Source organism: Armigeres subalbatus, unplaced genomic scaffold (assembly GCF_024139115.2).
Source record: "Armigeres subalbatus isolate Guangzhou_Male unplaced genomic scaffold, GZ_Asu_2 Contig308, whole genome shotgun sequence".
Lineage (NCBI taxonomy): Eukaryota > Metazoa > Arthropoda > Insecta > Diptera > Culicidae > Armigeres > Armigeres subalbatus.
The window spans coordinates 145710-160525 of record NW_026943051.1 but is presented as its reverse complement, the minus strand read 5'-3'; positions in this window follow the sequence as shown (position 1 = coordinate 160525).

Here is a 14816-nt window from a genome sequence, read left to right as displayed (position 1 = left end):
CTCTTTGCGATGACAATCTTTCTATAGGAAGAATATACTTCACGGTCTGATGACTACACTAAGCGTAAGTAGTCAAATTAAATTGATAGGTTGGTTATTTACGCTTGTGGAATAACCGTGTGGTCGGTAAATAGACTTTTGCTCAAATATAAAAAATAACACAATGCTAATTGAAACTAAATCTATCGCAGCGAGATATTGTGCAAATTGCTTCAAATCAGCGAAGTTAAATTGCTTGAGTAATCGAGAAATTAATGTTAAGCAAAGTGTAAATAAGGTGATAATTTAAATAAACAAATATTTTTATGAGCTCCTGATGCAAATAAGAAGAGCATAATTATTATTATCTGGAAAAGTTCTCTGAAACCGTATTTCAAAACATCTATTTCGTTACAACAACAGTACAAAGGTCATCCCACGGATGCCCAGGACTTTTTTTTTCAATATTTTGTAGTTTTTTACGAACCTTCGTATCAATTTGGCCATTAAACTATCGTGTCAAACAACCAACAAAATACCATTACGCTATGGTTCCAGTGCACACCTCTATATAGAGCTATCACACACCCAAAGTGTGTGTAATTCCCCAAGGAAACGAATGACAAACAAACAAGTTCAAGGATATTACCAATAAAGCAACCCCTAAGGTGTGTAATTTCTTCACGATTCCATTGTCCTTCGGCATCGGGAGAGCGGGTTCAACTAGCAATGCTATCAGAATCCCATTTCGGTCACGTGCCATGCCACGTACGCATCTACACAAATGCTAAATTGCATCTTATTATTGTTGTTGTGTTCACAAGGTTGTGGAACGCAACACAAAAGATGACGAATAACTTCTTCGCCATAGAGTCTGATCCATACTCGCTTTCAGTGCAGCCAAGAACCAACAGGAAGCACATTTGAAACAAGCAATAATCGGTTTGCTTCGACAACCGGCGGCAGCAGCGCGGTGCTCTATACCTAGTAGGGAAGCGTGAGCAACAACAACAACAAGGTAACGACGATGACTCATCCAGTGATGTGCTTCGAGCTCGTTGAAGCCCTTCCCAGCCGGAGCGCTATGATGGTAAACAAACACAGAGGAGACGCAGGAATACAACAGCGGAAGAAGCTCTGGGCGAAATTGTGCACCGGAATATCCTTGATATCATCGCTAATGTGAGTGCGATAGTCTGTGTTGGGTGACAAGCTCGATAACACAAACACAGCTCTGCAAGATGCGAATTATTAGTCATCATCGTATTCCTTTCATGGTTTTGCTCTGAAAGCATGAATATAGGCCACCCACCCAAACTGCTCAATTTCTTTTCCTGTTGGCTAGTGTTTCTCAACCTTGTTGCCACCCTCGCCTCGTTTATGTGTGTTTCATATGAGATATCGGTTGGACTCTATCGATTTTCGATCGCCATCACGGTATATTTGCTACACATTTAGCATATTTTTATTTCCTGGATTTAAATGCTTTACATGCATGGCAAGTTGAGAATCGAAAAGAAACTCGGAGCCTGATGACTAACATGTACTGCTTTCCATGTGCAATTGAACGGGAGTATGTTTGGGTGCGTTTTCCGGTGAGTGTGCGCATTATCAAGGCCAGATGTGAAAGTGGAAAACTTTTCTAATTTCAATCAAGCTGTGTGGATGACGAAAGCGGCATAGCAGGGCAGCTCAAGATAGGAAGTTTTAGTGATTATTCTGGATCATAAACTTGAGCGTCCGTAGTTTCTGTTCATCGTATAATTGTAGTCACACTATCGGTATACCTCTTTATGTGCACATTCAAATGAAGTAGCATTCACATGGTTGTGCGGAGTCACAGCGAAACGGCCACCAATAACAATAAACAGAACGACTAGGAAGTACATAGTATGCGCACTATAGGATTTCGGGCGGTCATTAATCGAAAATGTCATGTCTTCCGAATTATTTTAAAATATTTTCTCTCCATTGTCAATACTCTAATTAAGAGAAATTCTGAATTTGAAGTCTCTAGGTGCACTAGTTCCAAAGATATAAGGTGGCAAAGTCAGAAATGGGTAAAAAAGTTAGCAAATTTTCTGAAAAAATATTTTATTTTCAACTATTTATTGAAATATTTTTAAATGTTTTTTCTTCAATGTTAATACATCATTACAAAGGTTATTGTATAAGCTTTTAAATGGTGTGCAAAAACTAATGGTTACACTGTGAAAAAAAATTGAAAAAATGCGGAAGCAATATTTTTTCAAAAACGACGCTATTTTCAACTTTGATAGTGAAGAACTTTTTTCCTCAGGAATCCCCGGGTTCTTTTATGATACACATCAAGGACAAAGCTTCGACTAAAATGTCCCGAAAGAATTTCTTGCCAGTATTTGCAATTAACAGAGTTAAGTCACTCTGATTTTTTTTCATTTGTTTTTTACCGTGTTTTGCCTCTCTCGTACTCCAAGGTTAATGCTCATTCCAAAACGAATGTTTGATAGAAGGCCAGAGACCCCTAGTGGTATATATCAACTAACTCAGCGCGAAGAATTGAGGTGATGTCTGTATGTGTGTGCATGCGCGTCTGTATGTATGTGCGCAAAAGAACGCAATCGCCATTTAGACACTTATTTGTGTCCGATTTTCTCGCAACAAGTTTCATTCGACGGGAAATCTAGTCCCATCGTTTCCTATTGAAAATGGGTCAGACTGAACTATGCGCTCAAAGGGTATGGTCAAAATACATTTATTGGTAATAACTTCGACTTTATTTATAACCATTTGAGCTCATTTAATTAACTTTTCAAAGGAGTAAATGAATAAAACCCCCAATGCAATGCAGCACAACGGTAACGGAAGGATTTAACAGTTCGCTCATATATTTCCTGTCAAATTTTACCGTTTCCGTCGCCATTCCGCTGAAATGCGTTTGGGGCTTGAGTGGTTTGAGTCATTCTCTAAACCTAATTTTCTGAGCTATTCATTAGCTACTGATGGAGAACTAAATATGAGATTTCATAATATGTAAATATTTATAAATCTCCTGGAATCAATAATTCCCGACATGTTTATTGCAAAAGTAAAGACGAACAATATCTTAGTTAGAACGGAGCGTAATGGGGAAATTCCTGCTAGTGTTCATGAATGTCTGGCTAATGGTAGGGAAATATTTATTCACTCATCTACACTTTGAGGTTCACTGGCTGAACAACCAGCGGAAAGTCAATATAAACAGTTGAAGAAATTTAGAACTCATAATGCAAGAAAATGATCAAGAGAGGCAAATGTTGACATTTTCCTTCGTGCCTTACATGAATCAGATCCATTTTAAGCTCGATTTGGATAACGAGGAGACGTTGGAAAAAAATTTTTCACTTAGTTATTCTTATGCCATGCGTAATTTTGTAATATTTGAAGATTTTCAAAAGTTCTTTATCTTCTAATACTTTAGATGAATTTATCTCATCTTCCATCGTTGATGGAATTGAAGAAAATATCATTGAAGACTTAAACCTTGACACAGAAAAAGAATGATGCTGTATATAACTTGTAGAAATCATGAAAACAAATCAAAAGTAATTCAAATAGTGTTGTTATTTAAATTAAAAGAATTTTGCTTTTCGGAAGAATGGAGCATTCTTACATTCCACAATGAATGTCCACATTTTTTGAGAATATATTAATCTCATTTTTTGAATAACTTGTACACGTAAAAATGTCATGGGATTGCGATTTCTAATTTGCTAATACCCTTTTTCAAAAGTTATTTTCAATTCTGATTATTTGATTAACATTTAATGCTTTATGATCCTTCAGATCCTAGTACTTTTTACAACAAATTGTTCTATATACAAATTGTGAGGCATGAGAGTGAGAACAAAAAATATCACGGAATGTCATGAAATTAATGTCATTTAACATGATCGCCGCCATAATGTCCATAAATTGCTGAACTTAGTTTTGTACAGCCCCTTCCTTCTCCTTAAGAAAACGCACGAAATTTCAACTTCCCAAATAGGTTTGCTTTGTCACGTTAATCGAACCTATGAAAAAATAATTACGTAATTCATAGACGATCCCCAAAGGGGGGTTGAAATTGTATATTCATGCTATTTCGACCATACACAGCTAAAACTAAGTGGAAAATCACTTTAAAAGTCCAATTTTATTTTTGACCGCTCGCTTGTATGGGGATCCCCCATAGTTATGCGGTATGTGCGAGCTCGTAGTATAGGCGACGGACGGAGCCCATAAAATTTCCCGACATAAAATTGAATCAAGGCGAGAAAACGCGTTTACTCTCAATCTTCTGCTCTGCTGCTTGCTTTCGGTTCGGTTGATTGCACACATGGCTCGCAAATGAGATTGCACTTTGTTTATGTATAACTATATGGTTGCAATTGCGACACTTTGCGACAGGCATTTGAGTGTGACGACACCGCAGCATATGAGAAAATGGTTCCTCAAACTGATAACGATGTAACATTTCACATAGATAATGGCTCTGACAGACGAAAGAATAATTATGGTATAGGTTTGTTCATAGAACATTCCCTTATCGGCTATTAACAGAAATTTGTTTAATGCATTCTTCTAACCATAGGAAAGTGATATTAATACCACAGTAAAATGTTAACTCAGGACTGTTTTTCTATATGGGGGTACATTTTGTAGCGGCACGGTTCTCGATGGATTCAAAATTTTATTGTACCTTTTCATTCAATTGATAAAGAGTTAACTTTCCTGTTCGGAATTTTCTCCAAAATACAAAACACAACCGCATGATGACTGTAGAATGCACCGGCACAGTGGCGGTGGTTGCTGACAAAAATTATATCGTAACGCAACGGTGGCATATTTAGCGGTTTGTCAATAAATCATCAAATGGTGATCTTTAAAAGGCAGTTAGATTCAGACTATGATTAAGTTGCTTCTAGTGATTGGAAAAGTACATTGGTTACCTTAGATAGCTGTCCCTGTTTCGTTTTGCACGCTGTCCCATGACGATCACAACCTTATCCAGTACTGGTCTCATCATCCATCACAGAAATAAAAAAAAATAACTTTTTGTACACAGCTTGTGTGCCCGCATTTTAGCGGCGGTATTCTGCTCTTCATTGCAGTTCGGAGCAATTTATAAATTACTTATTTGACTAACAATAACCTATTTTTTCTCGATTGCACGATGCGAACGATACTGATTTGAAAGCATTTTGTGCAATGTGCATTTGTGCTAGTTATTCTTTCGAGTCTATGTTTGAAAATATTTCACCGTATTCAAAGAAACTTTGTTGGCATTATGGAAATGCCTGTCATAAGACGAGTTTAAACAATCCCATTGAATTCCACCACTTAATTGTATCCTGACAGATACGTATTTCGACCTCAACAGTAAGGCCGTCTTCAGTGTCTTGTACTTGACTCGACTTGACTCGACTCGACTCGACGAAGTCGAGTCAAGTACAAGACACTGAAGACGGCCTTACTGTTGAGGTCGAAATACGTATCTGTCAGGATACAATTAAGTGGTGGAATTCAATGGGATTGTTTAAACTCGTCTTATGACAGGTGAAAACATTCCACTAAAAAGCTCAAAATAATTTTCTTATCATTATGGAAATGATTGGCGGTATAGAATGGTTTTTGCAAAGCAAAATAATGGCTCAACATATAAAATCTGTCAAAAAATCGTCTTTACTACTTCTATTATGGATATTTCAATTCTAAAAAAATTTAAATGACTTCTTTTGCAAAAGTTTGTAATTTTAAAACTAGGTATTTAAATTTATAAAGGGCGTGTGGAATATCAATATTAACTTGAGGTTGAATACAGCCGATCACAGGGCTACTCTTTGTAATTATTTCTACGTCTTTCGGTAAGATAGGGGGTTATTTTGCAGTTTTAAATTGAGACCGACACGAAAGGTGAAGTATGGGTTAATAGCTCACCATTTTTTAAACCGATTATTGTGATTTTGGTGAAAATTGATCAGTAAATTCTCACAACTATTAAAAACAATTGATTTAAAGCGCCAAGGAGAGATTAAATTTTGTTAGCCAATGTTAAAGTCTGTTGACTAGTCAATCCTGTTGGGCATCTCAAACACAGACATCAAATGCGTGCAACTTACGTGCTTGGTTCTAATTCTAAATCTGATAAAATTTTCAAAATTTGATCAAACAAATATTTGATGACAGTGCGGCACCATTTGCGGTTTCATTGTGGTTGCTGCAGAGATTCTATCATCGAGTGGCGGTAAAACGAAAACAGCACTCGGGTGGAACGCAAGAGTTATTTTTCGAAGCTGTGGTCTTCATCGTTGGAAGCAGCCCAGCAGCTCACGTCTCATTTTCTCGCAAGATTCGAACAATCCAGCGATTGCTTTGAATAATTGAAAGGTGCATCACCGCCATCAGGGGTGACAATGGGTCTGAGGGGTTAGAATGGATCATCGCTTTCACCGGCAGTCAGGAGGTCATAGAGCAAAATCGTTCAAAATGGTCTCTTATATTTTATTCTTCATGCCCTCAGATACATTCAGTCTATTCTACATGCATTCTAAGTAGTTGAAACAGTGACCCATTCTGACCCCCATTTAATCCATTGTCACCCCCGATGATGATATTGGAGATAAAACAGCACTATTTTATACAAGAAAGATTATCCGAGACGGATTTTTCTTAAAAGTGAAAACATAAACTCTTGGCCATTAGCAGAAAGTTTTGTCGGTAGTGCAATTGTGCTTTAGAGATGGTCAGGTCAGGTCGGGTTTAGGTTTGGGAAATTAGTACAATGTCGGGTTCGGGTCGAGTACGGGTTTGAGAATCAGGGTTGGGAAAAATCAAATTTTCGAAAAATCGAAAATGATCAAACTCACCCGCGATTTTACTTTTAAATTATCAGATGATTAAAACTCGCCAGCGATTAAGAATCGTTTGAAAATCGTATCTTGATTTGAAGCATTTACCGTTACCTTTTAAACTATTTTTCCTTACTAGCATGAAACCATAACGCCAAATAGAAGGTATAACGGGACTGTTGACAATTAGCTATTATTAGTGAAGATTAATGATTGAATGAAAATTCTGTGTTTATTATCGTTTGAGTACAAAATTTGAGAAGTTGTCGCCGGCGACAACTCACCTACTGTTTTCACGTGAAAAGTTTTCACATGAAAATTGCAATCATGATCGTCTGATAATGATTAAGCACAACACTGTTGAGAATTTTATTATCGAATATTTTGTTATTCGTCTATATAATAAAAATGAAATGGTCTGTGTTCGTATCCGCATAACTCAAAAACGGCAAAAAAAATCAGTCCCAGCCGCAGCGGTTGATGAAAAAAAAAATCGCGGGGATGGCGTCTGTTGAGGTTCAGCGGTAAATCATCGAATGGTTGTTGTCGGCGTCAGTAGCACTCAAGTAAAATTTTCTAATAAAATTCTTACCTCAGTTTTGTTACTGTTATTGATTGGAAAGGCGCCATATTGAAAATAAATTGATCTTTTTCGAGACCACTATTTTATAATAGAGAAAGTTGATCCGAAAATTTCCTTTTTTTCTTCTTTTTTCATTCTTTTAATGATGTATACTATCAAATTGAATGCATCTTCAACAATTGTCCATCCAAGTAATTCCGGAAGTATACGCCTTAATGGCAAAAATGGTTCATGCTCTTGTGTGATCCATAGAATTAAATAAGATAAACAACTGTTCCATCCCAGTTCATCCAAGATTTATCAGGAGTTTAGGCCATGATCTATACGCGTCACCAGAGGTCTGTTAATGCTGTTTAAAACTAGGTCATGCTCTTTATGATCTAAAGAATTATTCATCTTTTTCATTCCGGATTAAATTAAAATTCTTTGCAGTATAGAACTTAAGAACCGCACGTGTATGTTCTTTCATCACTATTTAAAACGTTGCACAGTGTTTTCTAACCCAGGAATTCGTGATCGAAAATGTTTTGGCCATGAAAAGTTGATTTTAGAGTCTCAGTGACTTCGGAGAAAAGTTTCAGTATGTTAAGCTCCATAATCTGGAAAAAAAATTTTTTTGACTTATCCCCCTAAAAGTGAGATGGAAATTCTCTTTACTCCAATTATGAAGATACATCATTGGTGTCTTCGAGAAAGTTGTAGAAAAAGTTTCTACGAAAAATTTTGCTATATAAATTTTATTTCTATCTGCTATAGAAGTCGAGATATGGGTCGTTATTTATGAACGACCACCAAAACACAGGTTTTTCACGATACTTTCGTCAATATATTTTTTAGATTTTTCAAATGTTCTACAAAGATCTCCGTCGCGATAAAAAACATGAACCTTTCGAAGTCAGTTTCTTCTTATTTTCAATATTGACGAAGTTATTGACGATGTTTTGTTAAAAAATGAGAATTTTGACATTAATTGCATACATGTAGGGGCAAAATGGGGCAGAATTTTAATTAGGAGATTGAACGTATAACTCATGCACTAATGGTTGCATTGCAACATATATGTGACTTAGCTTTCCGTAAGTACCGTATGGATATGTTTTCTTCTACTTCTTGTTATATATAAAAAATGAATTGGTCTGTATTCCGCATAACTAAGAAACGGCTGGGTTCAAGATTCTTCATCACAATTTCCGATGGGCTTACATAATATTTTCTTATGTAAAAGTCACGACTTAAACTGAAAAAATATGAAAAATTCAAATTAGAATTTGTATGGGTATTTTGTATAGGCATATCACAACACGCATTCTCACCTACTGTGCAAGACAACGTCTGCCGGGTCATCTAGTTCATGATAATAACACTTACGCCAGACCTATGTCTTGTTTTAATGTCCAAATTTTGAAAATCATTATCGAATCGACGGATATTTTACAGCTAAATACCAATATATCGGGATATTGGTATTTTCAGAGAATTCTAAATGAAAAGAAATAAACTAAAATTTTTGGAACACTTTTCTGTAAACCTGTTTTTCAATATTGTGATGTTTTAGACGTAGCAAACCGGCTTTTTATTATTACGGGATATTTCGAAAAGTAAATAGGTAAAACAAGTAGATACCTTTGAATTGCTTTCATAAAATTATATTTAAACTTATGATGTTTGAGGCGTCGCTAACCATAGTTTCCATTCAATAAAGATTACTGATTTACCCGATACTGCATTTCCTCTCATCAGCATTCCTGGCTGTATGGTGATTTCTAAAATAATACAATTTGCCCAAATACACTGGGGTCGCTTTTAACGTGACTTTTAGATGATTTTTTTTTTAAATACGCGTTGTTTCTTCCCGCGGAATTTGAAATTCATGTCAGTTCTGTAAAACATCCATCCATAATCATTTAGAAAATTTTGTATTTGGCTAAATCATAGGTCTTGCGTAAGTGTAAAGACTAAAGATGACCCTGCAGACGTTGTCCTGCACAGTAGGCGAGAATGCGATCTACCATTTTAAAATTTCCATACAAATTTTATTTTCAATTTTTCATATTTTTTCCAATTTTGGTCGAGATTCTTACATGAGAGAAAATTCTGTAAATCCGTCGGACATGTTGATAAACAAATTTGCTGAAGAAATGAAGAAAATCTATCCAGCCGTTTTTTAGTTATGCACAATACAGACCAATTCATTTTTTATATATAACAAGAGGAAGAAGAAAAAGATGTTCATACGGCACTTATGTCAAGCTATGTCACATATATGTTGCAATGCAACCATTAGAGCATGAGTTATACTTTCAATTACCTAAATAAAATTCTGCCCCATTTTGCCCCTACATGTATGCAGTTAATGACAAAATGCTCATTTTTGAATCGAAAATCGTCAATAACTTCGTCAATATTGAAAATAAGAAGAAACTGTCTTCGAAAGGTTCATGTTTTTCATCGCAACGGAGATCTTTGTAGAACATTTGAAAAATCTAAAAAATTTATTGACGAAAGTATCGTGAAAAACCTGTTTTTTAGTGGTCGTTCATAAATAACGATCCATATCTCGACTTCTATAGCAGATAGAAATAAAATTTATATAGCAAAATTTTTCGTAGAAACTTTTTCTACAACTTTCTCGAAGACACCAATGATGTATTTTCATAATTGGAGGAAAGAGAATTTCCATCTCACTTTTAGGGGGATTAATCAAAAAAAAATTTTTTCCAGAATATGGAGCTTAACATACTGAAACTTTTCTCCGAAGTCACTGAGACTCTAAAATCAACTTTTCATGGCCAAAACATTTTCGATCACGAATTCCTGGGTTAGAAAACACTGTGCGTTGTATGATAAGAATGATTTGTAAAACTAAATTGAATAGCCCTTACAGAGTTGTTCAAATTCAACTCGCCCTTGAAATTCTGATTGACCCTGTACTCCAATTCTTGAAATGCCTGGAATGAAACATGCATTCAATAAATATAAATCCAATTTTATTAAAATGATCACTAAGAGCCTGTTTCATTTCTAAAAGGAGCCAATAGATTTTTTCGGATTACGGACTCAAGAAGGCATCGTCTCCGTTTTCAGCTAATCCATTTCCAGAGGAGCTAAGTACTAGTCCTGCCATCTAAAACCGGGTCTGGGAAGTAAGTCAAATGCTGCTGCCTGCAGAAATGAGAAGCGGGCGCAGGAGGACTCCCCGGCCGACGATGGTAGGAAACCCGCAACAACCGGCGATATTCATTTCCTCTTCGATATTTCACGACGCCTGAATGGAGCAAGGACAAATCCGTGGATGATAGATAAAGACGCGACTTGTTGGTCACTTATCGATCCAGCTGATCAGCTGAAACGTTGGCTCGACAACTTACAACAACTTCTTCAAGTTATGACAACCTCTCCTAATTCAGATATAGAGAAAGGTTGACAATTCTCCGACGGCAGCAGGCAGGATTCCGCCTCGGACGATCATGTGAGAACTATTCTGTCACGCTTTGCATCATGCTGGAGCAGGCCATTTAATTTCAAGAGTCCCTCTATTTGGTACTGATGGACCACGGAATCGTGAGTACAAGAGTGAGTGAGTACAAGGGTGCATGTATTATACCTCTGTTGCTATTTCTCATCCTAGTCGACCAAATCATGGACCTCTCTAGCAGTCTACCTCCATAGAGCAATCGAACGAGATGATGATACTGCTCTACTAACGCCACAGCGCTCTATCATGTAGAGTAAACTGAATGACCTGGTCGTATGCTCCCACTCAACAAACTCCAACTCCACGGTAGCCGTGCAAACAGTGGAGAAGGTCGAAACCAAAGCCAGCCAACGTCGGACGGCGGACCAAGATCAACATAGAACATGGTAATCCAATCTGTCCAGGCAATGCACCGAACCTCGAATACTCAACTCTAACATGAAATTTGTGATGTTATACACCAGTGAGACTTGGTGCGTATTGGCAGAAATCACATAGATTTGCAAGTATTCATCACCCGATGTCTATGTTCTCGGGCCTGATTGGTTCACAACTGGATCTTGAATACTGAGCCCCATCGACAATCCAATATCAACGACAACTCCACAGTGTGAATGGGCGTGAACAACGTAACAGCAGAGACGAAATCTGCAAGCAAGCGCTGGAATTCGGCAGGACATCGCAGCAGAGGCACCCTTCGAAACGCGCAGAGGGTTACGGCAAGGTGATGGTCTTTCGTGTCTGCTATTCAACATCGCTTTGGAGGGAGTTATACGAAGGGCAGAAATTGACACGAGTGGTACGATTTTTCACTAAGTCCGTCCAGTTATTTGGTTTCGCCTACGACATATGATAACTTTGAGAGGATGGAGGAAGCCTACATCGGATTGAAAAGCGAAGCTAAACGGATTGGACTAGTCATCAACACGTCGAAGACGAAGTACATGATAGGGAGAGGCTCAAGAGAGGTCAATGTAAGCCACCCACCACGAGTTTCTATCGGTGGTGACGAAATCGAGGTGGTTGAAGAATTTGTGTACTTGGGCTCACTGGTGACCGCCGATAACGATACCAGCAGAGACATTCGGAGACGCATCATGGCAGGAAATCGTACGTACTTTGGACTCCGCAAAACGCTCCGATCGAATAGAGTTCGCCGCCGTACCAAAATGACTATATACAAAACGCTTATAATAGACCGGTAGTTCACTACGGACACGAGACCTGGACGATGCTCGTGGAGGACCAACGCGCACTGGGAGCTTTTAAAAGGAAAGTGCTGCGTACCATCTATGGTGGGGTGCAGATGCGGGCGGTACGAGGAGGAGGCGAATGAACCACGAGTTGCATCAGCTGTTGGGAGAAACATCCATCTTTCACACCGCGAAAAACGGAAGACTGCGATGGGCCGGGCACGTAGCCAGAATGTCGGAAAGTAACCCGATGAAAATGGTTCTCGCCAACGATCCGACGGGAACAAGAAGGCGAGGTGCACAGCGGGCAAGGTGGATCGATCAGGTGGAGGACGATTTGCGGACCCTCCGCAGACTGCGTGATTGTGCGAAGTGCAGCCATGGACCGAGCTAAATGGAGAAGACTTTTATGTATTGCAAAGGCCATCGGTAATAAATAAATGTACATGGGGCTGAGAAAGAAACCAATCCTAGGCCGTATAGCCTATGAATTGTGTAACTTTGATTAGCTTAGAAATAGAGATTTATTTTAGAACTTGTTTGGAAGAATGTTTTATTTTTCATAAAACAAGTGGAGCTGTAACTCTCAAAAAGCAAGGTTGTTTTTAGTGTATCGTACCTTGGAGTAAGATAAACCAAAATCTGCAACCAGACACCTGATAAGACATCTCAGATCATGTAAGGATTGGGAAGCGACCAGACAGCAATCGCCGTGCATGAGAAATGGCCTCCTTACGACTATACAGAAACCCCTGTAGCTGATCCACGCATAATTCTTGAATGAGTAAGTTCAACGTCCATTGCATTCTCTCTACGGGTTTATCTGAGGCCGTATCTATGTCGCTAACAAGTAGCATGGCATTTCAATAATTGTAAGAACGTGAGCATGATATGACGTGCTTCACCGATTCTACATCAAATTTCACCTATCAATTCCGTATTGTCCGGGAAGTCTGCAATTCCGAACCTTCATACAACATCCATGTTCAGACAACATATCTATGATCTCAAAAGTACACCTGATCATTGCCCCAATACAACCAATTTGAGCTTCTTACTTAACTTAAACAAAAGCTTATAATTCTAGCTGCACTTTAAAAATGTTGGTGTTATGGATTCAATAGTTTAGAGTCCATCAGCAAAAACTTTCCCAAAAATAAAAACTAAAATAAGTTCCAGTATTTTTTAAATCATATAAAGTTTGTGCTAAGTTCGTTACTGCATAAATATATTACAAATATTCATATTTTTGATTTCTCTAAACATTCTTTGCTGTCATTTTCCATTAAAATTCCAAAATTTTTATGCAATTATTCCCATTTGGACTTTTTTTCGTTTCTGTGTTATTATTTTATTGCCCCCCCCCACGTGTTTTCTGAGAGCTGTCGGACATAAAATTAATTTAATATTTGTATCGGCCAATGATTTTCTAAAGTAATCTAAGCAATAATTCTTCGTACGTCGTATTTATTTCTACATCCTCTCAATAAGGAACCATCCACAAAGTACGCTAATATTTACCTGACGTACCTTGTAGGGAGGCAACAAAATAAAATTTACATTAAGAATTAGAAATTTTCCATAAAAATACGAAATTGCCAATAAAGAAATCAGGGTATTAGCAATAAATAAATGTAAAAATTTTCACAAATAATGTTAAATCGCCAAAAACAATTGAGAATTTCTCACAAAACAAAAATAAATTAGCACTTTTAAAAGCAAAAATTGCAATTATAAATAAATCAATATCAGCAATAAACAATTACAAAATTCCTCACATTTTTTTTCACAAAAAAATTAAACAAAACCACAAAACAATCAATAAAGAGCAATACAAAAACGTTCCGAGCGTAATAGCAGGACGACATTTCAGGCAAAAACAGAGTTGATACTTTGTGTTTTCTTATGAATGGCTTCCTTGTAAATCGTACCGTTGATTGTTCCGGAAGAGGGAGCGCTAACTTCACCACATCCGCAAATCGCCTGCCTTCTTTGCAAATTTTGATAACTTCTTTTTCGGACATCCTCCGGAACAGCGAACTTAGACTTGGCCACAAAATATTCTTGCCCAGGAAGTTGACGGAAGTCAGCCTTGACGTAGGTTTCATCATCCACCACGATGCAACACGATTTGATGAACAACTTCGTGAAAAGTTTCCGGGCGCGGGTTTTTGCAGTGGTGTTTTGCTTTTCATTTCGGTTTCGGGCTTCTTGCACCTTGTAAACATGTAACCCACAAAACCAATCGACATCTTGTACTTGTTAGCGGCATCTCGAATTGATACGTTCTCAAACTTCTTGGGCTGTTGTACCACTCCTGGTCATTTTACTGTCAATTGGACCACTCACTTCCTTCGTTTAAGTACTCAGACGTTCCTTGAAGGTTCTCATTACACGAGATACAGTTGAATTAGCAATCCCAAGCTTTTAAGTGATCGATCGATGGGACCCCTCCGAATTTTGATTGTAGATGCATAAAAAAATCCCTGGCAATTTCTTGTTCGGACGACATGATTAGAACCACTGAATGAATAACTATGAAACTCAGCAGATGTAAACAATACACTATGAATAAGATTTACTCAGATGTTCAGGTTTTTCCCTGGAACATTTTGATTTCTTTATGGAAAATTTTTCTTTTATAATTGCATTTTTTGCTAATTTATTTTTGTTTTGTAAAAAATTCTCAACTGTTCAAATTTTGGAAATATTTAATTTATTTTTTGCTCATACCCTGA